Genomic DNA, 11047 nt, shown 5'->3' with positions numbered 1-11047 from the left:
CTGATTTGTTATTATTTTTTCTATAATTAAATATGATACAATATTATTTTTTGGTATTGTTTTCCTTCACAATAATGTTTTAAAACTTAATAAATGCATTATTTAATTTTACTCAAAGTATTATTAAAAATAGTAAATTAAGTTATTCGATTTAAATGATTTTTGAACATATTTTAGTTTAATTTGTTTAATGTTTTTTCATTAATTTGTTTATTAAATATAGTGAATTGACACAATAATAAATTTGATGTAGTAATTGTCTCCCTTTGAAAAATCAAATTATACTCTTATATTTTGTAATTTCACAATGTTAATTATTTATAAATTAAAATAATTTGTTATTAACATTGTTAAAATCGTTCAAATAATTATTATCTTTCATTAAATAGAATGAATTTTTTATAAACGAATGATTGTAGGAGTAGGAAAATGCAAAAAAAACTAAATTTCAAATGATTCGAATTTTTACATAATATTTTTATATCATTTTTTCTCTATATATTTATTTTATTTAAAATTTAAATGAAATATAAATTTTATAATTTATTGTATTTTTATTTATTAAGGGGCCTAATGTTAAAATAGATCAGGGCCTCTAAATTGTTTGGGCCGGCCCTGCCTCTACTCATTCTATCATTTCCATCTGCAATTTTAAATGACCTGACAGTTATAGGTCCATCTTCTGCAGGCTTCTTGCTACCCGAAACAGGAGCTTTAAGGAAATCACCACCTTTTGCTTTGATTGTTTGTAGAAAGAAGGTTTTTCAGTTGCAATTAACACGTAAGGTCTTATTCATGTTGGTTATTCATTTCCATGTCGGTTTCTTGCATTCATTTGGTTGATTTGAAGGTGAGAGGCTGTAAAGGACTCACTAGTGTGTATATTAAAAGTATGTCAGGGACTTGTGTCCGTACAACAACTTTAATCAAGGAAATATATACAAACTAAACTCTAAACTAAACTCTCTTGATATATACAAACAAACTATAGAGATGAATTTCGTAAAGAAGTGTAAGAGAATATGGGGAAGCAGCAAGAGATTGTGTGATGCACAAGACAGTACTCGCAGTGGCAGCTACAGAAAATTATCACACAAGTGTCACAAAAAGCAAAGAGACAATAATACTAAGAAACCAACAATTTTTTATCAAAATTTACTTAACTCTAAATCGTGTGAACTCGTCCGAACGCAGGTATTAGAACTTGGAATCGTAGTTCATTCGGTGGTGATAGGACTTTCCCTAGGAGCCTCGAGTAACACATGCTCAATAAAAGGTTTAGTTGCTGCACTTTGCGCTCATCAATTGTTTGAAGGCATGGGTCTTGGTGGTAGCATTCTTCAGGTAATTAAAATACAGTGTCTAGTAGTTACAAAGAGAACAGTCCAAAAACACTAATTACTGTTGGATTGCTTAATGGAGCATCAGCTGGTCTTTTAATTTATATGGCTTTGGTTGATCCTGCTGCTGATTTCATGAGTAAGAGGATGCAGAGTAGTATTAAACTTCAATTGAAATCTTATATGGGTGTATTTCTTGGCGTTGGTGGCATGTCTCTCATGGCTAAATGGGTTTAATTTATTGGTGTAATAGAACCTATTCTTAGTTAGCATTGCCTAAATGTTCTTGTATTACCTTATATTAGAAAGGGGAGATTGATATTGTGAGGTAGTTTGTTTTACCATTCTGATATATTCATATTTGAATAAATACATTGAGATTAAAGTGATACTTAGCTCTATTGCTTTCTACAAATATAATGAAACCTGAGGTTAAGAGAGTCTTCCAGAAACTTATAGACAAATACTAACATAGCTACAGATATCACAAAATCTAGTACTGAAACTATTGTACAATTAATCTAATCAAGGTTTAAGAACAATAGCAATGGCCAGCTCATTCACAAGTAATAACACAATGGCTTCTAGTTCTTCCTAAATCTTACAGTAGATCCTACATTTAAAATAATTTGGTTCTTTGAAGAGAAGTTAGGATGCAATGTTTTTCTTTTAAGGGATATCAGTTATAGTACCAATTAATTGGAGATTAAAACGAAAATCGGTTAAAAGTTAGTTGGGGAATGATGGTTAGGAAGGTGTTAATTCTGAATGTTAATTCTGAACTTTCTGTTATGATTGTACAGGGCTTGATGGTGCTTGTTCAATAGAAGGTTCAGAAGTCACGGAAAAATCGGTAAAACCCCTGTTATCTTAACTGCAGGCGCTTCCCCTTTTTTTTTGAATTGCAATGTGTTTGGATATTCCCTTGATATGAACTTGATTGTATATGTTGCTGACTTGTGAATGAAACATATGGCTGCCTTGGTTTAATTTCATGGTTTATACATGTCATGGTGCTCTTGAGACTATTAGTTTATTTGAAGTTAAGACTCTATTAGCTGAGTTGCTTGTGTGCGAATGCTTTAACCTTTTATTGTCATGAACGCATGTAACTAATCCCCAGTTAAGGCCCTTGGTCTATGTTCAATACTAGAGAGGGACATCCCTGTTTTTAATTACTTTCTGTGTATGTTGAGCACTTGCATGCCTTTTCTATGAATGTGAACATTATTAACTGAATCTAAGCATCATTTTATCTTTAACTACTCATATGTCATTTGAGTTGTATAGGATGTTAGTTGGAAATGTTAGTCCACTGACAGGGGAACCTGTAAAGCCTGCTTATTGGGTTGAAAATGAGGCATTTCTAATGTAAGTAACAAAACCAATATATGATACAATATACAGGGAGTGTTTTTGCTTTAATTATGAACTGAATAACTCTTTTAATTTTCTTTCAACATTTCAACATTTTGCGTGAACCATTTGAAAAAGACAAAAATAGTCACAAAATAGACTTTGAGATGATTTGAATTAGTTACTTGTAGTGTGAAAATCATTAGTTCCAATTTGAAGAATGAAAATTGTTTGATGTTATATTTGTGAATTAACATGTGAATATTTTAGGTAACTTCTTTATATCATTATCTCTATTGGTTTTTTGAATGAAACTTGAACTACTAGAAACTATACACAATTGTACATAAAATAGGCACTAGAGTTTCTCGGTTTCATTAAATTTTGTTTAAGATAATAGAGATGCAAGTCCTAATTAGTGATAAGATATATATATATATATATATATATATATATATATATATATATATATATATATATATATATATATATATATATATATATATATATGAGAAATAGGAATATGCACTGTCAACCAATCACAACCATGTATCCAATTAAAACACAATTTTAATTTAAAAAAACTAATATGACATGGCAACTGTAATGATTTTGATTGGATGTATGTGTAAAGTTTGTTTACACTGTCAGTGCACTACCATTAAACTCTATATATATATATATATATATATATATATATATATATATATATATATATATATATATATATATATATCTGAATGCAAAGGCACTGGTTTTAATAAATTATCTGATAGATATAAACAAATGACAAGTTGGTCATATCTCTATTGTCTTGTTTAGTTTAGTGACACCTTGTGCCTTGCTTCATGAAACTATATCAGATTATCAGTTAAGACACCTTCTTGTAAAATAAAATTCATGCAGGAACTGACCCATTCTAGAATCAAAATTCTTGCTATGATTTTCCAGGTGTGTAGCATTACAAGCTACACGGTGCTTTTGTATTTTTTAGACTTTAGAATCAATATTATGGTACTGCTTGTTTTTAATGCAGCCTGCAGAAATTTTCGGCCTCGTCGAAATTCCAAGTCATATCCAAGTTTTAGGGAATTGATTCTGGAATAAGACACAGGTTGGTTTTCTGTTGTATAATTTTTTGTTATGAATTCAACATTCGAGAAAGGCCTTAGTAAACTAGGCCTCATCAAATTACTGAGTCTAAACTGATGAAATTTGATTTCAGATTCAGCATAGGTACAAAAAAGCTAATTGTATGCTAGCAGCCTGTGATTATCATACTGTGATTATCAAGTACATGTCTTAAGCTAATTGTATGCTAGCAGCCATGTGCAAAAGTGTTGATAAAATTTCTTTTTTCTTGAAAACACTAATTTGCATACTGTGATTATCAAGGGTTAGAATATGCATTTTTCTTTATTCACATCCTTTATTTCAGGTCAGGATTAGTTTGTCTTGATGTTATTAATCAGACATGAGTTAGAGAACAAAGAGAAAGTAGCAGGCAAGATTTATATAGCAAGAGCCTGTCATAGAACAATAGCCTGGTCTGTGTGGTCAGTTTTGTATTAAATGTAGTCATAATGTATTGCTTTGGTAAAGGTAGTAGCAACCTTGTTTGACTGTTATATGTACAATGGATGTTTTATTTATTTATGAATTTTGTATGATTCGGCAGGCTGGGTCAAAAGGTGAATTTATCATTATTGGATGAAGGAAACTTCAACACAAAGTAGTCCAACCGGAGGTGTTTTCTCAGGAAGCAAATACTTTCTTCTTTTCTAACCTAATGGCCAACTAAATAATGTTCTTTACTTTCACCTGCCAGCACCAAAAGGACTGTTTCCTCCTGAGCCGGAATAATCTTCCTTGTTAAAGAAGGCGATAATATGGTTGAAGAGGCTCCTGCAGACATTCCATCTCTCGGAGTTGAAGTGGATTTATTATGAACTAATAATATGTTTTCATTTTGTTAAAAATGGTTTCATAACCATTATGTTTACGTATAGTAACAAAATATGTAAACGATGGACTGAATCATAAAATTATTAAAGAATTAATTGTTGATGAGAGCTTCACAACTATATAACTTTGCGGATCTTGATATTGGATTGCCTAATGAAGTTGAAAATAAGGAGAAAGCAGTTGAGGCTAGTATTTCTAGTAAGTTGTAACCATATATATCGGATGTATTTGTATACTGATAGAGAAGCAAATAATAATTTATAATTTTTTTTTAAATTTAGAAATACATTACCTGCGGATTTACCTGAGGATTTTTATCATTCCTGTGGATTTACCTGCGGAATTTCCTGCGGATTTATCTGCGGCAATTTTCCTGCGGATTTACCTGCGGAATTTCCTTCCGAATACCCACGAAGGTTTTAGCTGGGGACCAAGAACCGCAGGAAAATCCGCAGGAAATACATTTCCTGCGGAAATTTTGCTCAAATCCGCAGGTAAATCCGCAAGAAAACAGAGTATTTCTAGTAGTGATAATTATTCTTATTTTTATTTTAAAATTATTAAAAATGCTAACTTTAATGAATGCATTAGTGAACAAGTTGAGAGATAGCTGGCAGCAAACCATGGATGGTAACCCAATGTATAAACTTTGGAGTAAGTTACTTAGACTCCAACTTGTGATGCATAAACTTAATAGGCCGATTACTGATGGCATTAAGATTAAGATACAAGAGTGCAGAGACAACCTTGCTAAAGCTCAGGATATGCTTAGTAAGGATCTTATGAATGAAGATTATGCTAAAGGGGTGACATACTGGACAGAAGAGGTGTTCAAACAAGCTGAGATTGAAGAGAAGGATCTAAGGCAGAAATCCAAGATTGATTGGATCAAGTTAGGTGATGGGAATAATGCATATTTTTATGCTAACCTTAAAGCAAAAAATAAGCAAACCAACATCATCATCCTGAAGGATCAACATGGAAAGAGGATCTCAAGTTTTGAGGAATTGGAGAAAGAGATCTTGAATTTCTATAAACAGCTTATTGGAACAGAAGCACCTAACAGAAGGCATGTTAACATTACCATTCTGAGAAAGGGTGCACAATTGAAGTGGACTCATCAGAACATGTTAGTTCAACCTGTGACTGAGCAGGAGATTTGGGAGGCTGTGAAAGGGATGGGAGATGACAAAGCTCTGGGGTATGATGGCTTTAATGCAAAATTTTTTAAAACAGGATGGAGCATAATAAAACATGATGTTGTGGAAGCTGTTCAAGATTTTTTAAAATATGATAGAATGTATGCAACTGCCAATTGTGCTCTAGTAACTCTCATTCCCAAAATTAAGGATGCAAGCACTATGAAGGATATGAGGCCGATTGCTTATTGCTCCACAATATACAAAATCATCTCACGTATTCTGACATGCAGGCTGAGCAAAGTGATCACAGAGGTTGTGCATGATAGCCCGACAGCGTTCATTCTGGGGAAAACGATCCACGACAACATCATTATGACTCATGAGCTGTTAAGAGGATATAACAGAAAGCATATCACCCCTAGCTGCACTATTGAAATGGATTTGCAGAAAGCATATGATACTGTCAATTGAGATGCTTTGGAGATGATTATGATCGAGATGAGCTTTCCATTGAGATTCATTAAGTGGATTATGACTGTTGTTCGAACTGTTTCCTATAGATACATCATTAATGGTCAAGTGAGTGAGATTGTTAAGGCAAAACAGGGGTTACGACAAGGGGATCCTGTCTCACCCTTGCTTTTTGTTCTTGTAATGGAGTATTTACACAGATGCTTGGCTGGATTGAAAGAAACTCTTGGCTTTACACATCATCCGAGATGTGCTAAATTGAATATCACAAATATATGTTTCGCTGATGATTTAATGTTGTTTTCAAAGGGGGAGGTACGTTCAGTGCAATTGATGATGCAAGCTTTCAATTTGTTCTCTGAAGCTACTGGACTTAAAGCCAATCCGACGAAATGTAAAGTGTTTTTTGGTGGGATAGCTATGCAGGATCAATAAACAATTCTGAGGACAACACAATTTGTGGAAGGAAAGCTACTTGTTAGATATTTGGGGGTTCCCCTCTCAAGCCGTAAGATTTCTATTGCGCAGTGTCAATCGTTAATTGATAAAATGACGATGAGGATACAACATTGGTCAGTCAAATTGCTCAGCTATGCGGGGCGGCTACAACTGATTAACAGCGTGTTCATGGCTATTTCAAATTATTGGATGCAAGCTTTCCCGATCCCGAAAAAAGTAATTTCTAAAGTAGAAAGCATCTGCAAGAATTTTCTCTGGTCAGCAAAGGCAGAAGGTAGGAAAGCTTATGTGTCATGGGAGAATCTACGTGAGCCAAAAAATGTTGGGGGACTACATGTCAGAGACTTACAGTTATGGATCAAGACCATGATGATAAAGCTTCTATGGAATATCCATATGAAGATGGATAAACCGTGGATTAGATGGCTGGATTCTTATTTTATGAAAGGCACACCAATTTTACAATGGCAAGTAACCAAAACTCGATCATGGATGTTAAACAGGATTTCGAAGTGTCGAGATTTGATTCAGAATTGTGTAGCTTGGAACATGGCAAGTCAGTGTGGAACTTTTAAGGCTGCCAAAGTTTATAAAGAGTTAAGGGGTGGAAGTGTGGATGTACCATGGAAGAAGATGTTCTTCCAAAACCGTGCTAGACCGAGATCAAAATTCATTCTTTGGCTAATCCTGAAAGGGAGACTACCCACGAAGGAAAGGCTGGAAAGATTTGGATTCATTAATGACTTAACTTGTTGTTTTTGTGATCAAACCGAAACCATGGACCATCTGTTTTTTGACTGCAGGTTGACTAACAGGATATGGAAAGAGATGTTGGAATGGAATGGTTATGATAGAAGCATTCGACAATGGCCACAGGAGCAGAATTGGTTGATTCAAGAAATGGGGAAGAAAGGTTGGCGGAGGGAGATTCTCAAAGTAACCTTGACGGAGACGGTTTACCAAATCTGGTTGTGTAGAAATGAGGCAATCTTCAATAACATCCTGCCAAGAGTTGACATTACTAAATCCATACAGGAAAGAGTTGTGCATATATGCCTTCCACATAAAAAATTAAATCCTCATGTTAATGGAAGTGCTATGAGGCTTAGTTAGATGCTGAGGTTTAGTTGTTTTTGCTTTGTCCGTCTTGTAGCCTGGATCTCCGGATCGGCGTGTACTTAACTGTTTTTTGGATTGATAATAATAAAAGTCTATTTACTCCAAAAAAAAATGAATGCATTAGTGAGAAATATTAGTTATATATATGAATGGTACACATCAATAACTTTTTATGTATTTTCTTTTTAGAAAAACAATTTGAATAAAACTCGTAAAATTGATAGAACTCCTAATCAATCCTTATAAAATCGGGTTGTAAGATGAGGAGTGTCACTGTAAAATTTTGTTTTTCAAGTTTTATCTTTAATCAATGCGGTACTTGAGGCCCTCTCAATACACCACTCATGTCCAACACTCTATTAGGTTTGATACATGTATATAAATTGTCGTCGATCCATGATCCGATTGATAGAATGTAATACCATATTACAATTAAAGTTTAGTCTAACTCATTTTTATGAAATCTTTTTCAAAATTTATCTTTTACCAATGTAAAACGTGAAATCTTTCCGATAAAAATTATTGTCAATGTTTGAATTTTTTTAAAAAAAAAAGTTAGATGTCATAGTTTAAAAGTTATATAAAAAATATTGAATTGCGAATTCGGTGACATTTTTTTAATATACATTAAATTCAAAGTAATATTTTTTTTAATATTGACAAATTTTTATCTAAAGTATAATTTTTATTTGAAATAAAATAAATATATTTTAATTATTTTAATTTTTAAAATATATAGTTATTTTTAAATTAATTAATTGATCCGTGACAATCAAATATTTCTCTTGAGTTAGAATTGTATATGCAAATGACATTTTTAGTGATTAATTTATAAGAAAAAATTTATTGGTCAATTTTTAAAATAAGATTTTTTTTTTACTCAAAATAATAATTTACTTAAATGAAAAATGAAATATGTAGTAAGTTGTTTAGATATATTGAAGGTGTTTCCTTAATATTTTAATGTTCAAATATTTATGTTTTATGTGAAAGGACAAATTTGTCCTGAAAAATAATCGATATCTTAACACAAGAGTTTGTTTATAATGATTGTTTTGTGATTTTGGCAGTTTGATAAAATATTTTTATCAAGTAATTTAAAATGAGCGCGCATAATGAAATTAAATGGAACAGAGTTAAGTGAAAATTTAATTATATTATTTTGAATGTTTTATAAAGAAATAAAACAAATATATTATTCAAACCATATCATATGGTGAAAAAAATAGCGATAAATAAAAATAGAATAAGTGCCACTATTTCATTCCCATCCATTTTGTTTTTAATTAATACTAGTAGGAAACCCGTGCTATCGCACGGGTCTGGCGGGACTTCACATTACATGTACCTAATTATGACTTGAAAAATTCCTTTATATATATCAAACATATATATTTAACCAAAATGCAACCCAAACTTAGTCATGTTAATCTCAAAAACTTAATAGTTAACAACAAAAGTGCTAATAATACATCTAAACTTTTAGCTCTTTAAATAAAACAATAAAACATATAGATGATACAATCTTCAAATGCTATATTCTTAAATTATCAGAACCAATAAGTAACAAAACCTGCATCATATACCTGCATAGTAAAATGTATAAAATAAGATTTATAGTTATCAAAACTTTGGAAATAAATAAATAAAGTGTGTAACATATATAGATACAAAGAATGAGTAACATTAATATATTTATAACTTATAATCATTTATCAAATTTTAATTCACATGTTAGAAATATCAAACATAATATAACTTATTATGTCGTTCATAAATATTCACGTAATTTCAATTATATATTAATAATATGTACCAGCTTCATATTTATAATAAATTGTACAATTATTTTTATAACTTCAATTTTAAAAAACAGTAATAAAAGAAATAGTTAAAAGATAGACATTAAAATGATCATTCAATAACTTGTATCTAGATACGTTCACATCTACCCGTCAATTATTTTTATAACTTCAATTTTATAAAACACTAACAAAAGAAATAGTTAAAATATAGACATTAAAATGATCTGTCAATAACTGTATCTCATAGATACTTTCTCATCTACCCGTCAATTCAGATGAGTTAAGAAATCTCAGTTGAATCCAAATGAGTTAATTCTAAAAAAAAATTAAACGTATTTAAAATATTAGCCCATTTTCCCAAATATAAAAGGTATGACAGCAACCATTAAATGCTTAAAAGTTTCTACATTTAATGCATATTATTATAATATAAAAAATATAATTTATAAGTTTAAAAATATATAATTTTAATTAAGAAATTAAACATAGTTAGAGAATATAATTTATCAAACCTATTTGAGATATTAGTTCATTTTTTTCAAATCTAAAATGTATGACAGCTCCTGTCAAAATGATCTGTCAATAACTGTATCTCATAGATACTTTCACATCTACCCGTCAATTCAGATGAGTTAAGAAACCCCAGTTGAATTCAAATGAGTTAATTCTAAAAACAATTAAACCTAATAGTTAACAATGTTAATCCCAAAAACAAAGTAGTTAACAATGTTAATCCCAAAAACAATTCTAAAATTCTAAAAACAATGTTAATCCCAAAAACATAATAGTTAACAATGAAAGAGCTAATAATACATCAAATTTTTTTAGCTCTTTAAGTAAAAACAATAAACATATGAATTCATATTACACGTATCAATGACTAAATTATTAAATATGACATCATATTTTCAGTTAGATAACATTAATATATTTATAAATATTTTCACTTTACATTAATATATTGTTCATCAATATACTTAAATTCATTTATAAAAGTCTATAGTTGTAACTTTTATAAAATTACTTGTGATTTATGCCCGTTTATAAAAATAATTGTATCAACAATATATTTTTTTTGTTTGTAAAAATATTTGTAACTTAATCCCGTTTATAAAATATTTGTATCAACAATAATTTTTTTTTCCATTTATAAAAATATTTGGAACTTATTTCCATTAAAAAAAAATTATACCAACATTAGATTTTTCCCGTTTATAAAAAAAATCGCAACTTATTCCTGTTTATAAGATCAATTGTATCAACAATAGACTTTTTTCCGTTTATAAAAATATTTGGAACTTATTCCCGTTTATAAAATCTATTGTATCAACAATAGACTTTTCCAGTTTATAAAAATATGATTAATATTGAAGAATAATAGTTTTAATAA

The 11047-nt window shown here is 30.4% G+C and overlaps 1 long non-coding RNA gene across 3 annotated transcripts; it reads left to right on the top strand.

Annotated features, from left to right (window-relative positions):
* Window positions 1–1197: 1197 nt before the first annotated feature.
* On the top strand, window positions 1198–4660 carry LOC131633023 (uncharacterized). 3 transcript variants are annotated; one of them, XR_009293210.1, is made up of 4 exons: window positions 1198–1344; window positions 2144–2193; window positions 3733–3810; window positions 3922–4660. It is a non-coding gene; the product is annotated as an uncharacterized LOC131633023 (long non-coding RNA). The 3 variants fall into 3 exon arrangements; XR_009293209.1 differs by having other exon boundaries at window positions 3733–4660; XR_009293211.1 differs by lacking the exons at window positions 1198–1344; window positions 2144–2193 and adding an exon at window positions 3444–3647.
* The last annotated feature ends 6387 nt before the right edge of the window (window positions 4661–11047 follow it).

The sequence above is a fragment of the Vicia villosa genome, unplaced genomic scaffold (genome assembly GCF_029867415.1).
Source record: "Vicia villosa cultivar HV-30 ecotype Madison, WI unplaced genomic scaffold, Vvil1.0 ctg.001063F_1_1, whole genome shotgun sequence".
Lineage (NCBI taxonomy): Eukaryota > Viridiplantae > Streptophyta > Magnoliopsida > Fabales > Fabaceae > Vicia > Vicia villosa.
Note: the sequence above shows the minus strand (reverse complement) of the source record. Positions and strands in the feature narration are given on the sequence as shown.